Source organism: Protopterus annectens, chromosome 4.part1 (genome assembly GCF_019279795.1).
Source record: "Protopterus annectens isolate FY-2018-M chromosome 4.part1, PAN1.0, whole genome shotgun sequence".
In the NCBI taxonomy this organism is placed as follows: Eukaryota; Metazoa; Chordata; order Ceratodontiformes; family Protopteridae; genus Protopterus; species Protopterus annectens.
Window position 1 is genome coordinate 312763061 of NC_056734.1, and position 13777 is coordinate 312776837.

The following is a 13777-nucleotide window of genomic DNA, read 5'->3' on the forward strand; positions in this document are numbered from 1 at the left end:
AACAATGATCATTATGTCGAATAGAGGCAAAAATGATATTAAACAACAAAGGCATGAGCTCCAATCCAGAGGGAACACCTGATCTCACCAGTGCTGTATCTCATTTTTTTTTCTTGAATCACTTATCTTTGGATTCTGCCTCTAAGCCAGCAATTAATCCACCTACATATATATTGATTAACCTTATATTGTCCCAGTGCCAAGTAGATAGTATGAAATTATAGTATAGTAAAAGATTTGTTTAAATACAAATAAATAACACATGTACTGATTCCCATCTCAATAGCCCTACAGATGTAATAATAAAAGCTTGACAAATTAGTGAGTACAGAATGGTCTTTGAAAAAACACACTGAAAAGTATCAAGCAATGCAAGATTATGTTCTTTAGGTATTATTTCACTAATACATCTCTGAAAGCATGTACATAATCTTGGTGATCGACTTACTGGATGATAATTTTGTACTGCTATCTTACCTCCAGATTTACATATTGGAGTAATTAATGTTTCCTTCCAAGATCTTGTTATATATCCATTATAGATCATATAATGAAATGCCCTAGTTAATATACTCACTAAATAATTGTTTATATTAACCAAAACAATAAATAAATAAAGTAATACAATCTAGTCCACTCAATGCATCAGATTTAAACTTGTTTAAGGCTCTTAACATCTCATCAGTAATATTAGGACATTTTTTCATGCACCCAATTTTTCCTTCCATGTATTGAGAAAAACCTTTAACTGAATCAATGCAAAAACAGTAAAATATTCATTAAATTTAATATGCATCAATTCATGATCACTAATTATTAAAATAGAATTAGTAGCAGCTGTTTCTTTCCTGAAGGATTTAATGTATTTATAATTTTTTTGGTGTTTGTGTGATCAATTTCCAACCAGTTTTCGTATTTTCCTTACTTATAGTTCCTTACTTTTTAGCCTTAATTTCTTTTTATTAAACCTTTTTTTTAATTTATGGCAAACTCAAGAATCCCTTTTTTTCCTATTGTATAATCTGTTTGAAATTTAATTCCATCATACCCGGAAATGATTTTTGGAATTTACTGTTCTATAGCAACTTATCCTAACTACACTGTTTTACAATACAGATTCTGTATTCATAACATTAACTAAATGACTCACCCATCTCTATCCCATCCAAAGATAGCAAATTATTTTGTGAATAATAATGATCAATTGAATCACAATTATAATGTTTGATACATATTCTTTATTTATCCTTAAGAACTGTTTCAAATGAAAAGTACAGATAAACCTAGAGGAGGAGAAATCTGTATATTTTCAATTAACATTGGATTATCTGTATCTAACAGGTGTGGGATATTTCCACCTCAAGTTAGTTCCAAAATCAATTGTGTAATTTTATGGCACTGAAAAATCTCAATGAATTCTCTTTCAGAATTATTACCTCCTTCATTTACTTGCCAGTCAATGGTAGGATAATTAAAGTCAGTCATCAGTACCAGATTTCTATAATATATAATCATATTTAATATAGGCAAATAATTATAATGAGTATCTAAAGCCATTGTAGGTGTACAATAACGAAGTATCACTAGTATAGGGTCATGCTGCAATATTCCGTAAACTTGGCCTATTGCACACTCCAACTCAGCATTAATCTTTACAAGTTCACAAGAAATTGAATTTCGAGCCTAAAAATGTATGTTTCCACCTCTCTTGCTTATTGAAATATTTTCAGATTTAATATATCCTGATATTTGTAAGTCATATGAATTCTATGACTCAGTAACAGCAATAATCTTAGATCTCTCAGAAAGTACATTACATTTTAACCCACTTACCTTGTTTCCCAAGCTTTGGGCATTACAATAGAAGCATGTTAAAGATCTATTACATTTGCTGTTTCTAGTGCGCAAGTATATCCACTTATGTAAAATCTTAAAACACTTTCAGAACAATTTTAAAATAAGCCTGACAGAACCTTAGGTCCACAATAATTAAGATAAACTCCGCCACTTGAAAACCTTTATAAATCATAAGCATTATTTTCCTAAAGATTTATTAATTTAATATTGTAGACAAAACAAAATTATTTTTAGCAATTATCAGATACATTTGCCTTTGCCCAATGGTAATCTAACACAAGTTATAAAAAAATTTAAATAAAGTAAACTCTGGATTCCAAGCTTGAAAATATGCAATTTTGTCAAGAATTGCATTTTTTGTATTATTTAATAGTATATACCTTAAATCATTAGCACATCCCTGCAAAATACATTTAGTATAGGTTTTTTTAACCCTAGTTAACTTTGGTAACAAATCTAAATGATTAATGAACTTCAACCCTGGTAAAGAGGAAACTGTAGTTTACTTCTTATCCAATGATGTTATTTAATTAGCTATGCATTTTACATCTGAGTTCCCAATTACTAGTAGTTCAGAATAACATCCTTTCCACTGTTATGTGTTATGGAAATAAAACCAGACACAACACTATGTTTATTGGTATCTTTATCTTCATGAAGTAACCCTCTCAAAGCTCTTCTTTTAAGGTTTCATACATGTGAAATCTCTTGTCATCCTTCATTTTGCCCATTAACATCATCAGAGCAAGTGTTATGTGAAACACTACAAGTTAAAGAAGAAAAAACTGTCTCTGTGAAACTTTCTGTAGTCAAAACAACATCATGTGTACTTAAAAAAATCAAGCATTGATGCCTAGTATTAAACTGTAGACAACCCTGTAATGATATAAGCCTCTTACTCTTTGAGCTATACCCTTCAACCAACAAATCATCACTTAAATTATCTTCTGTTTGATCTAAGTTTTTTTCTTTATTCATAATATGAGTTACACCAACGTCAACTTTTGTAACAAAAGACTCGTACTGTCATAGTTTTCTACCTTACATTTATTTTTATATTTTCAAACACTCAATCAGATTTGTAAGTAAAATAACTCTTTACTCCTTTTATTCTAAGTGATCAACATGCATCTGTGAAAGAGAGGATATAACCAATGAATTATCCATAAAAAAATTAGAACTGTCCAAGTCTTCATTCCTTTCTAGTTTGTTCATATTTTCCCTATTAACAGATAAAACTGTCTAATTTGAAATAACACTCAATGAGCTAAATGACATTAATTCTACTAAATCTGTCAATGTGGAAGATTTACTAACATTCTTCTTTCTATTTACTCCATTAGTTTTCTCATTCTTTTTAAATGGAATTTTAACTGACTTAAAAAGTAAACTTTCCTGAGCTCATTTTTCCTGGATTCTTATTTATCTTCAGACTGATCAACATTATCTCCCATGTTCCCATCCTTACTTTCACATTGTCATTACTTGTTATACCTACATTTGCTAAATGCCATTGTTTAATAAATTCAGAAAAACACCTTAATCCTTTCCCATTACTACACGTACATTCACTTTGAACAAGTAATTTGCTATTTAAAATTAAATTTAAATCTTATAAATATTTACAGTAATTACACTTTTGTTATAAATCAAAATGTATAAGCAATACCCTACAAGTTAAATATTTACCCAAATACTTCTGATTAATCAAATCTTCAAGAATATGTGAATATTAAGAATCCATTATAATCAGTTGCAAAGTCATAATTGTATTCTTATAGTTTATCTACTAAATAAGTAAATTGCTGTTAACATATAACTACCTAAATGCAACAATACTCAAGTATCACCAAATGGCAGAACAAAGCATCAGATCAACGTTAGAGAATTTATAGTTCAGCACAGAGCTGCAAATAGGAAGATACTACCCCTAATAAACAGCACATACTTTCAGTGATGCAAAACTAAATAAAATAACAATATCAAAGTTTCTTAGTCTGTGTCCTTAAAAGAAAAGCAGGGAAGAGCTCACAGCACACCAAACACCAACAAACAGCAGAATATACTGTCCAGTAAACAGCGCAATAGTTAAAATTAAAGACATTGCCTCAGATAGGAAGGACCCCCCCCCCATTAATTAGCACATACATTTAGTGTTTTACAGCTAAATATTATAGCAAACTAAAAGTTTAGTGGTGTGTGTTTGTGACAAAAGAAGATACTGCCAGCCCAGCTAGCTGGAATTTTGGAAATAATCATATGTCATTGGTGAATATTGAAATGATTTGTTTAATATGTTTCTGTTACAAATGTACTAGAACTGTATATCTTGGGTGTATCAAACTGCTTGTACAGACGTGTGTGTTGAAAAGGGTATTTGCAAAAAGCTTTTGTTTAAAATGGATCCACAGTGTGCACTACTGGAAAAAATCAGAAATGTACATGCACTATTGTGACTGTTTAATGTATATATTTTAACAGTGGAAACTGGGATACAGGAGGTTAAACTCAGTCTAGCAAATTTTAGAAAAACAACTGAAATTAAATTACTTTATGGCTAGGCCATAAAAATATGGTATCTTTCAGTTTTCAGTGCAGCAAGAGACCCAATGTCTGTACTTGGGCACTTTCTATGTTGTATTTAGGGTGAACTAATTACTAGTTTTGAAAGCAGAAAGGAATGCAATTGTTTTATGACTTCCAGCATCTGCCAAAGATCTGAAGAAAAGCCATTGTCTGCATAGTTTTACAGCTAAATGCTAAATACTGCTAGCTTCATCAATGGTTGTTTGGCTTGTGAACTATCAGTCAGATGACAAGAAATTATGTAATTAATTTATCCCAGCAGTAATATTTGGGATATTAATTTGAGAAGTCTCTTAGTGAGACAGAACATTCTGCATTATGTCTTGGAACTGACAACAAGATCTATTCACCACACATCTGCCTTGATCTATTAGTAAGTTTTTAGTTTATATTAATTCTCTTAGACTAGGTCAGGAATATAGTGAAGCTTAGTTTAGATATTTTTTATTTATTTGAGACTGTCCTGCAATGCTGTTTTACATATTTCCTGTGGTTTTGAACTCCGATATCACTGTGAATATATATTTAGTATTGTCTTGTTCTCTTATTATTTATTATTAAATATATTTAAAACTTTTATTGTGGCTGTGTAGAGATATTTAATTTTTAAGAGTACTTGCATATTTATTTGGTGACATTGTGCGGGCCACTCCTAATAGCATTGCTCTTGGTCAAACTATAATTTGTGTTAATATTAATATTACACAGTAAGATTGGACACCCTTTGTTAAAGGCCTTAAAGTTGCTGATAAGGATTGACTGGTGGCAGTAGAAACTACCTTATTTTCTTGGCAGAAGGGGGCATAGCTAGTAAACCTGTGCCTGCCTTTCCCAGATGTGTGTGTGTGCGTGTGTGTGCATGTGTGCGTGTGCGCATGTGTGCGTGTATGCGTGTGTGTGTGTGTGTGTGTGTGTGTGTATGCCTCAAAGTGTGTGTGTGTGTGTGTGTGTGTGTGTGTGTGTGTGTGTGTGTGTGTGTGTGTGTGTGTGTGTGTTTGTCAGCTACTTGGGCAGGGACACGGAGCACTGGTTGGACCGAGAGCATATTGATGGTCTTGGCTTGGTCACTCAGCTGAGATCTGAACCCTATAGCTGTGCCAGTGGGTAGTCTTACTGGAAGGGTTAAATATATTTAATAATAAATTATAAAAGGACAAGACAATATTAAATATATATTTGCAGTGACATCAGAGTTCAAAACCACTGAAAATATTTAAAACAAAATTGCAGGGCAGTCTTAAATAAATAAAAAAAAAAATATGTAAACTAAGATTCACTATATTCCTAATTGAATGTGAGAGAATTACTATAACCTAAGAACTTATCAATAGAGTTGGGAAGATGTCTGGTGAATGGATCTTGTTGTTGGCAGGTCCAAGACATAATGCAAAATCCTATCTCTCTCTAAGAGATTTCTCAAATTAATATATCAAATATTACTGCTGGGATAACTTGCAAAATTACATCATTTCTTGTCATCTGACTGCTAGTTTCTAGGCCAAACCACCATTGATGGAGCTGGCAGTATTTAGCATCTACCTGCAAAACTATACAGATAAAGGCTTTTCCTCAGATCTTTGCCAGATGCTAGAAGTCATAAAACAATTGCATTCCTTCATGCTTTCAAAATGAGTAATTAGTTCACCCTAAAGACAATACAAAAAGTTTCTTAGTACAGACGTTGTGTCTCGTGCTGCACTGAATACTGAAAGATACCATATTTTATGGCCCAGCCATAAAGTAATTTAATTTCAGTTCTTTTTCTAAAAATTACTAGACTGAGTTTAACCTCCTGTATCATAGTTTCCACTGTTAAAATATATACATTTAAACAGTTACAATAGTGCATGTACACTTCTGTTCTTTTCCAGTAGGGCACGTAGTGTATCCATTTTAAACTCAAGTATTTTGCAAATACCCTTTTCAACACACACACATCTGTACAGGCAGTTTGATATACACATGACATACAGTTCTGATACATTTATAACACAAGTATTTTACACAAATCATTCTGATATTTACCAATGACATATAATTATTTACAAAATGCCAGCTAGCTTGGCTGACAGTATCTCTTTTGTCACAGTGTTCTTAAAAAAAACAACCAGGGAAGAGATCACAGGACAGCAATCACCATCAAATAGTGTCTGATCAAAACCAGAATGGTTGAGCACACAGCCCCAAGTAGGAAGACATGCCCTCTTATTAAACATATCCTTCTTGCAGTGCTGTACATCTACAGAAAAAAAAAAATCAAAGTTGTTTCACTTGTGTCCTTAAAAGGACAGTCAATGAAGATTTCAAAGCACAGGCAGTACCAGCAAACAGCAGGCTGTTACTGTAATTTCACAGATATGGGAAATGTTTCAGAAAATGCTGAATTTTGTACAGAAGCATTTAAGAGAGCAGGTATAGTAGAAACAAACAAAAAAAAAAAGACGAGAGCTTTTACAGATATGAGGCATGCATAGAATCAGAAACTATTTCCCCTTTCTCTTAAAGCCTATGGCAGTTAAGCAGTTGGGAAATCCTGGCAAATTTTACAAGTCACTCTGTGATGTAGGGGAAATATGGCAATAATGAATCAAAGCAGTGGAAAGCAGGACAACAGAAGGGCTGGAAGTGACCACAGAAAGAGGGAAACAATAAATATATGGCAGAAATTGACTCCTAAACATAGGTGAATGTGGACAGGGCATGAAGGTTGCATTGCATAAGGCATATTGTTACCTTATAAAACACTTCAGAAATCATGCAATCAAAAGTTGGAGGAACTGAATCATTTCAAGGGGTAATGATACTATAGGTAATGCAGTCAGGGGGAGTGGAGCATAGGGTAAACCTCCAGGATAAGTGATATATTCTTTTCTTAACTACTTAATTATATTTTATATTTTTTATTATTATTTTTATTTTTAATATTTAGCGCTTGTTAGCCTTGTTGAATTTAAAGTGTATTGTGTTTTTATCATATACTGAGCAGTCTTTTAGATGCATAGTAATTAGTGCTTGACATGTGTTTGGATTTGACCTATTAACAACAGTGCTCTAGTATTTAAATTGGAATTGGCATGCTTTTCTTTTGTAACTGTCTGAAGAAGCCTACGGGTGAAAGCGCTAACAGTTTTATACCATTAAACTGCTTGAACTACATACTACAGTTGGTGATCGTGTTTTGAACTGTTTTCCTGTATTTCAGTGCTCGAGGAGTTTGGATTTTACATTTTATCAGCCGTCAGAACCCAGCGCATGGTGGTGTTTGTTACTTGCATTTATCTTTTATCCATTGCGATAGCTGGGTCTAGTTTCCATAGTACCGGTGTGGTTTTTATCCTTGTTATATACTTAATGATGTACAGTAAACTGCAGTAAATGCAAGTTTACTGTCCAAGTCTTAGAGACAAAGTAATAATTGCAGATGTAACAAATAGAGGACACAAAATGAGTGTATGGAGGGGAAACAAGGGAAAAGCAAGTTAAAAAAAATGTCGGGGAAGAAGTGAGACCTATACCTGGGAAGCAGGGCAGCCCTGCACAGGAAAGGGAACACCAGTACTGCTCATGGGTCTAAAGCAACCCAGGGTGGGCAGCACTGACTGCTCCCAACAGAATCTGCCAGTAGCAGGGGAAGCCACTAGCCCAGGTACACATCCAAGAGCTAGGGTTAAATATTTTGAATGCAACCAGTGGGGCCATATGGCATACAGGTATCCACGGAGGCGAGGTGGGGAACAAAAGGTGAGGGAGCCAGTAAGTGGGAAAGACAAAATGCCAATAGTAGGTTGTCTTGGGACAACAAGGGTACCAAACTACCACCAGAAGTTATATCCTATTGTAGTGAATGGCAAAGAGGCCAGTGCCAAGAGACATAGCCTCTGATATAACCATTGTAAAGCCTGCAATGGTTACAGAGGAGCATTACTTGCCTGGACAGTCTACTTCAGTCAGGGCTTTAGGAGGGATCCCATTCCAACTACCTGTGGCTAGTGTTCACCTGGACTGGGAGGCTGGAAAAGGAAGCCAGCAAGTAGGTGTGTTTGAGGATATACCTGCAGATGTCCCGATAGGAAATTATTTTGATAGTGCAGTACCCTGTGCTTGTGCAATTACATGCAGTCAGGCTTGGAGACAAGCATGTGGGTCTGGTAGTCTGAGGAGACCCAGACAGACTGCATACTTGCAGCCAGGACTGGTGAGTTGGTTACAACAGGGAGGTTGCTACCCTGTACCAGTGAGACTGAAGGTGAGCCACAGCTGCTTGGGGGTACTGATGGTCCCTTAGACAGAGTGACTGCAAAGGTAAAGGTAAGTAGTAGTACCCAGGCTGAGAGAAAGGCACCACTGTCAGAGGAGTCCAGACATCCTGTGGACGGGGAGCTGGGAAGGGTTACAAGGAGAGAGTTGAGACAGGGTCAGCTCTCAAACCTTACATTTCAAGACCTGAGGCAGGTAGCTAGGGAGGCACCTGATTTTCAAGGAAAGGGGAAATTGGTATATTGGGAAAAAAGGGTATTATACAGAGAATGGACCCCTGAGGGAGGGCTAGAAGGTGAGGGAGTACAGCAGTTGGTAGTGCCAAGAGCCTACTATCTGGCACTTCTAACCATAGACCATGATATTCCCTTTGCAGGTCATATGGACATAAAATGTACAAAGAGGCATATTATGCAGAACTTCTATTGGCCTGGAATTTCCAGAGATGTAATAGGGTACTGCAGGACCTGTGAGCAGTGGCAAAAGGTAAGCAAGGCAGGAGACAAGGTGAGCGCTCCTTTGATGCCTTTGCCTGTGATTGAGAAGCCATTTTAAAGGATAGCTATGGATATTGTGGGTCCTCTGAGTACCCCATGTTCCACAGGGAAAAAGTATATCCGAGTGGATTATGCTACATGATACCCTGAGGAAGTGGCTTTGTACTCCAGTGAAGCAGAAAAGGTGGCAAATGCTTTGTTAACAATTTTCAGCAGGGTAGGTTTCCCAAAAGAAATACTGACTGGCAGAGGTGCCAATTTCATGTCAGACCTGCTGGCTTGTCTGTGGAAGTCCTGTGGGGTGAAGCACATGATCTCCAGACTAATTATCTTGTTGAGAGGTTAAACTCTACAATCAAGTCCATGCTACAAGCATTTGCAGATCAGTTTAAGAGGGAGTGGAACAAATATTTGCCCTATCTGTTGTTTGCTTACAGAGAAGTTGCCCAAGAATCCACAGGTTTTCACCCTTTGAGTTGCTGTGTGGGAATAGGTTGAGGGGACCTCTAGATTTAATTAGTGATGAGTGGGAAGGTGAGTGTTAGTCTCACAAGGAGTCTGTTGTGGCATACATCCTAAACCTTAGGACAAGGCTCGGTGAATAACCTGGCAGAAGCCCAACAACAGAAAAAGGTGTGGTATGACAGGAATACTAGAGCTAGAGAGTATGCTGTGGGGCAGCAGGTACTGGTTCTCATTCCTGTCAGACACAACAAGCTGCGGGTAGCTAGGGAGGGACCCTACAAGGTGGTAAGGAAGGTCAGTGATGTTAACAACATGGTGGAACTGCTAAGCAGAAGGCAGGGGCACAAACTGTACCATGTTAACATGATGAAACCTTACCATGATAGGGAGGCCCTTGTGCTGAGAATTTGGAGTGGATTGTAGAGGGAGTCTGAGGGATGTCTGAGGACTGATTTCCTAAGTGAGGCTCAGGTTGACACCTCAGTGGAAGGGGTAGCAATGTCCCAGCAGCTATCTCCTACCCAGGTTTGAGAAATCTGAGCAGTGTCGCAGGACTTTGGGGACATGTTTACTGGGAAACCAGGGTGCACCCACATGGGGCAGGACCAGGTGGATACAGGACCCCAAAGGCCTATTAGGTAGGTCCTTTATAGAGTGCCTGAGAGAGTCAAACAGACTCTGAGGGAGGAGGTACAGGACATGTTGGAACTAGGAGTGATTCAAGAGTCCAACAGTCCCTGGGCCTCCCCAGTGGTGCTGGTACCAAAGAAGGATGGCAGCTCCAGGTTCTGTGTGGACTACAGGAAATTAAATAGTCACGCAGAGTCAGATGCTTACCCCATGCCTAGGACAGATGAGGCCCTAGAGCAGCTGGGTTGGGCTAAGTATCTTACAAACATTGATCTTACCAAGGGTTACTGGCAGGTGCCCATAACTCCCAGTGCTAGAGAGAAGTCAGCCTTTGTGACTTCTTTTGGCTTGTAGGAGTTCACAAAGATGCCCTTTGGGATGAATAATGCCCCAGCGACTTCCAGAGGCTGGTAGATCATATCCTAGCAGGAGCAGGAGGGTGTGCCCTTGCTTACCTAGATGATATTGTCATCTACAGCTATTTCTGGCCAGAGCACCTTCAACATGTCAGGCAGGTGCTGGGTAGACTACAGAGGTGGGTTTACCATTAAGCCGAGCAAATGTCAGGTGGGTATGGCAGAGGTCTCCTACCTAGGATATAGAGTGGGGAGTGGTAAGATAAGGCCAGAACCTGCCAAAGTGGAAGCCATTCAGGCATGGTCTGCACCTGTTACTAAAAGCAGGTGAGGGCATTTTAAGGACAGCAGGGTACTACAGAAAGTCCTTCCCCAGTTATAGTACCATAACTGCTCCCCTCACAGACCTGACAAGGAAGAACAGAGCCAGCCAGCAAAAGGTCAAGTTGCTAAGATGGAGCCTAGGGTTGCAAGCATATGATATGTCAGTGCAGCACTGCAGTGGGATTAGCAATGCCAATGCAGCTGAGCTTTCAAGACAGGGAATGGAGTAAGGTATACTCAGATAGACCTAACCCTCTCAAGCAGCGTTTCTCAAGGGTCACTTGAAAAGCTAGCTTGAGTTCTCCAGGGGGGGGGGGTGGATGTGAAGGTTGCCAGCCTAGCCAGATAGAATTTTATAGATAATTCTGTTATCTGTAAATATTAATGTAAACCACAGGCTTGTTGTCTTAAATGGTAAAAATAGTGTTACATGTGTAACTGGAAAAAATGTAACAACAGTGCACTTACTGACCAAGTAAAGCATGTTGTGACCCTTTGATGTAAACATGGCCAGTCTAGATGAAGGGATTCTTGCTATTGTTTTAAGGTCCGGGTTAATGGCCAGAATTTGCATGCATAAATGTCCTTTATTGCTCTGGTTTCTGCCTAGAGGTGAAGAATGTAAATGTAGTTTCTGTTAGCATGGGAACCCAGGGAAGTGTGAAGAATGATATAATGTGAACCAGGAATGTGATGTTAAAAACTAAAGAGTCAAAGAGCATTAAGCATTTTTGTTTTGACCATCCAACTCATCAGCACTCTGCCTATGTTCTATATGTAAGTTTATCTTAGACTTGTGCTTTCTCTTAGAAATAGCTAGAAACTAGAAGTGTTCTTCTGTGATGTCAGAACCGTACTACTGAATTTAAGTATTTCTCTGTGATCTCTGAACTCTTGACTAGTACTGTGTAGTAAAATGTATTGTCTTCTGTTTTGACTATGTGTTATTAAATATTTTTTAAACCTTTTCAACTGTGGCTGTTTTTGTAGAGATAATTTAAGCTTTTTAGAGTAACTGCATGCCTTTGGTAAAATTGTACAAAGCCACTCCAATAGCTTTAGCTGTGTGCTATACTACTAATTCCATAATAATATTGCACAGAACTAATTGAACACCCTTTTAAGGGCCTTTGAGTAGCTGATAAATATTAGCTGGGTGGTTTCAGTGATTTCTACAATATAGTCTAGGAAAAAGGGGTACAGCTGGGGAGCCTGTGCCAGCCGTCTCCAGGAGTGTCTGTGTGGTTGAATAAACTCTTCTCAAAGCATGTGTGTGTGTGTGTGTGTGTGTGTGTGTGTGTGTGTGTGTGTGTGTGTGTGTGTGTCAGCTACTTAGGCAGGGACACAAAGCACTGGTTGGACAGAGAGGGTGCTGGAGGTTTTAGCTTACCTACTAGGCTGAGATCTGGACTCTATAGTTGTGTCAGTGGTGAGTCTTATTGGGGACCTGGAGAATAAGGGAGTGACCAGCCCTGGACTGACTGTGATCTCTGTGTTCTCTTAAGAGAAATCACACTTTACTGTGTGTATTTGTTATCCTTTCCTCCTATATGAAATGACCCTCACTGGTGTTAGTGGTGAGGATTGAGGCTCCTTGATTGCTGGGCCGGGGCACAGGCATCACATACTGTATCAGTTTTGTTAATCCATGCACATTGGGAACAACGTCCACATTTATAGGTAGCAACTTTATCTTTTGTACAAGATATAAAATCATTTTTATTGTGCTCCAGAATATTTTTAATACTCCTTCCCTTGCAGTAGGTACATTTAAAAGGTTTACTAAAAATAAACCCCAAGTCTGATGTGGCACTAAACCTGGCCCATTCTTTCTCTAATGTTACTCTATTTACATTCGAGTCACCATTAAAGTCAGTTACAAAATTACTAACCTGTTGACCATTGTCCTTGTTAGATAAATCTTGTTCATTTACTTCACTACTAGCGAAACCCTTGCCCAAAATGGGCTTGAATTTCTCTTTTCTTCCCTCTCTTATTTCTTGTTCCACATTCTTAATTAGATCCGCAGGGTAGCCTCTTTCATAAAACATACCAAATATTTTTTTAGATTTATCCTCAAAATCCACATCTCTTGATGTCATCCTACTACACCTTACGTATTGCCCCTTAATTATTCCTTTCCTCTGATAAAAGGGGTGTGCGTTATCAAATGCTAAGTAGGAGTTGGAGAATGTCTCCTTTCTGGGTCTATATTAGGAGACCGAAGATGCATTCTTTTGAAGGTGTCTTGGTTGAACTTAAAAGGCTGAAAATGCAAAATACTGAAGTGGCTGTTAAGTGAATTCTTTCCTGGGAAAAACATTGCTTGGTCACTTTGTTACTTTGCTGTTTTTTTGGCACTGTAGTGCAGTCTCAGAGTTGGAATATTTAAGTTGGGGGTGTGGGGGGTGAAGCCCCCCACTTAATGTAATGTTTGAAATTGATTTTTATTTTTTTATTTTTGTTGTTGTTGTTAGAACAGCAATTTTTTTCCCTTAAAAAAAATTCCTGTTTTGACACTTCGACATTGTAAGCTTTCACTTACATAGGGTGGATTAAACACCGTTCGCTTTTTTAAGTGTTCGGTGATTTAATATACACCCTCCTTTCTGTATACTTTTGAACTGAAGCTACCCTTCTGTTTAGTAATAGAGATATCTAAATATTCAAGCTTTTTTGTCAATTTTGTATGTAAATCTTAAAAATTCACTAGAATCTGATAAATATTTAGCAAATTCTAAAAATCTTTCCTCAGTATCTGCCCATAAAAAACACATATTGTCCAGATATCTTTTGTATAATTTA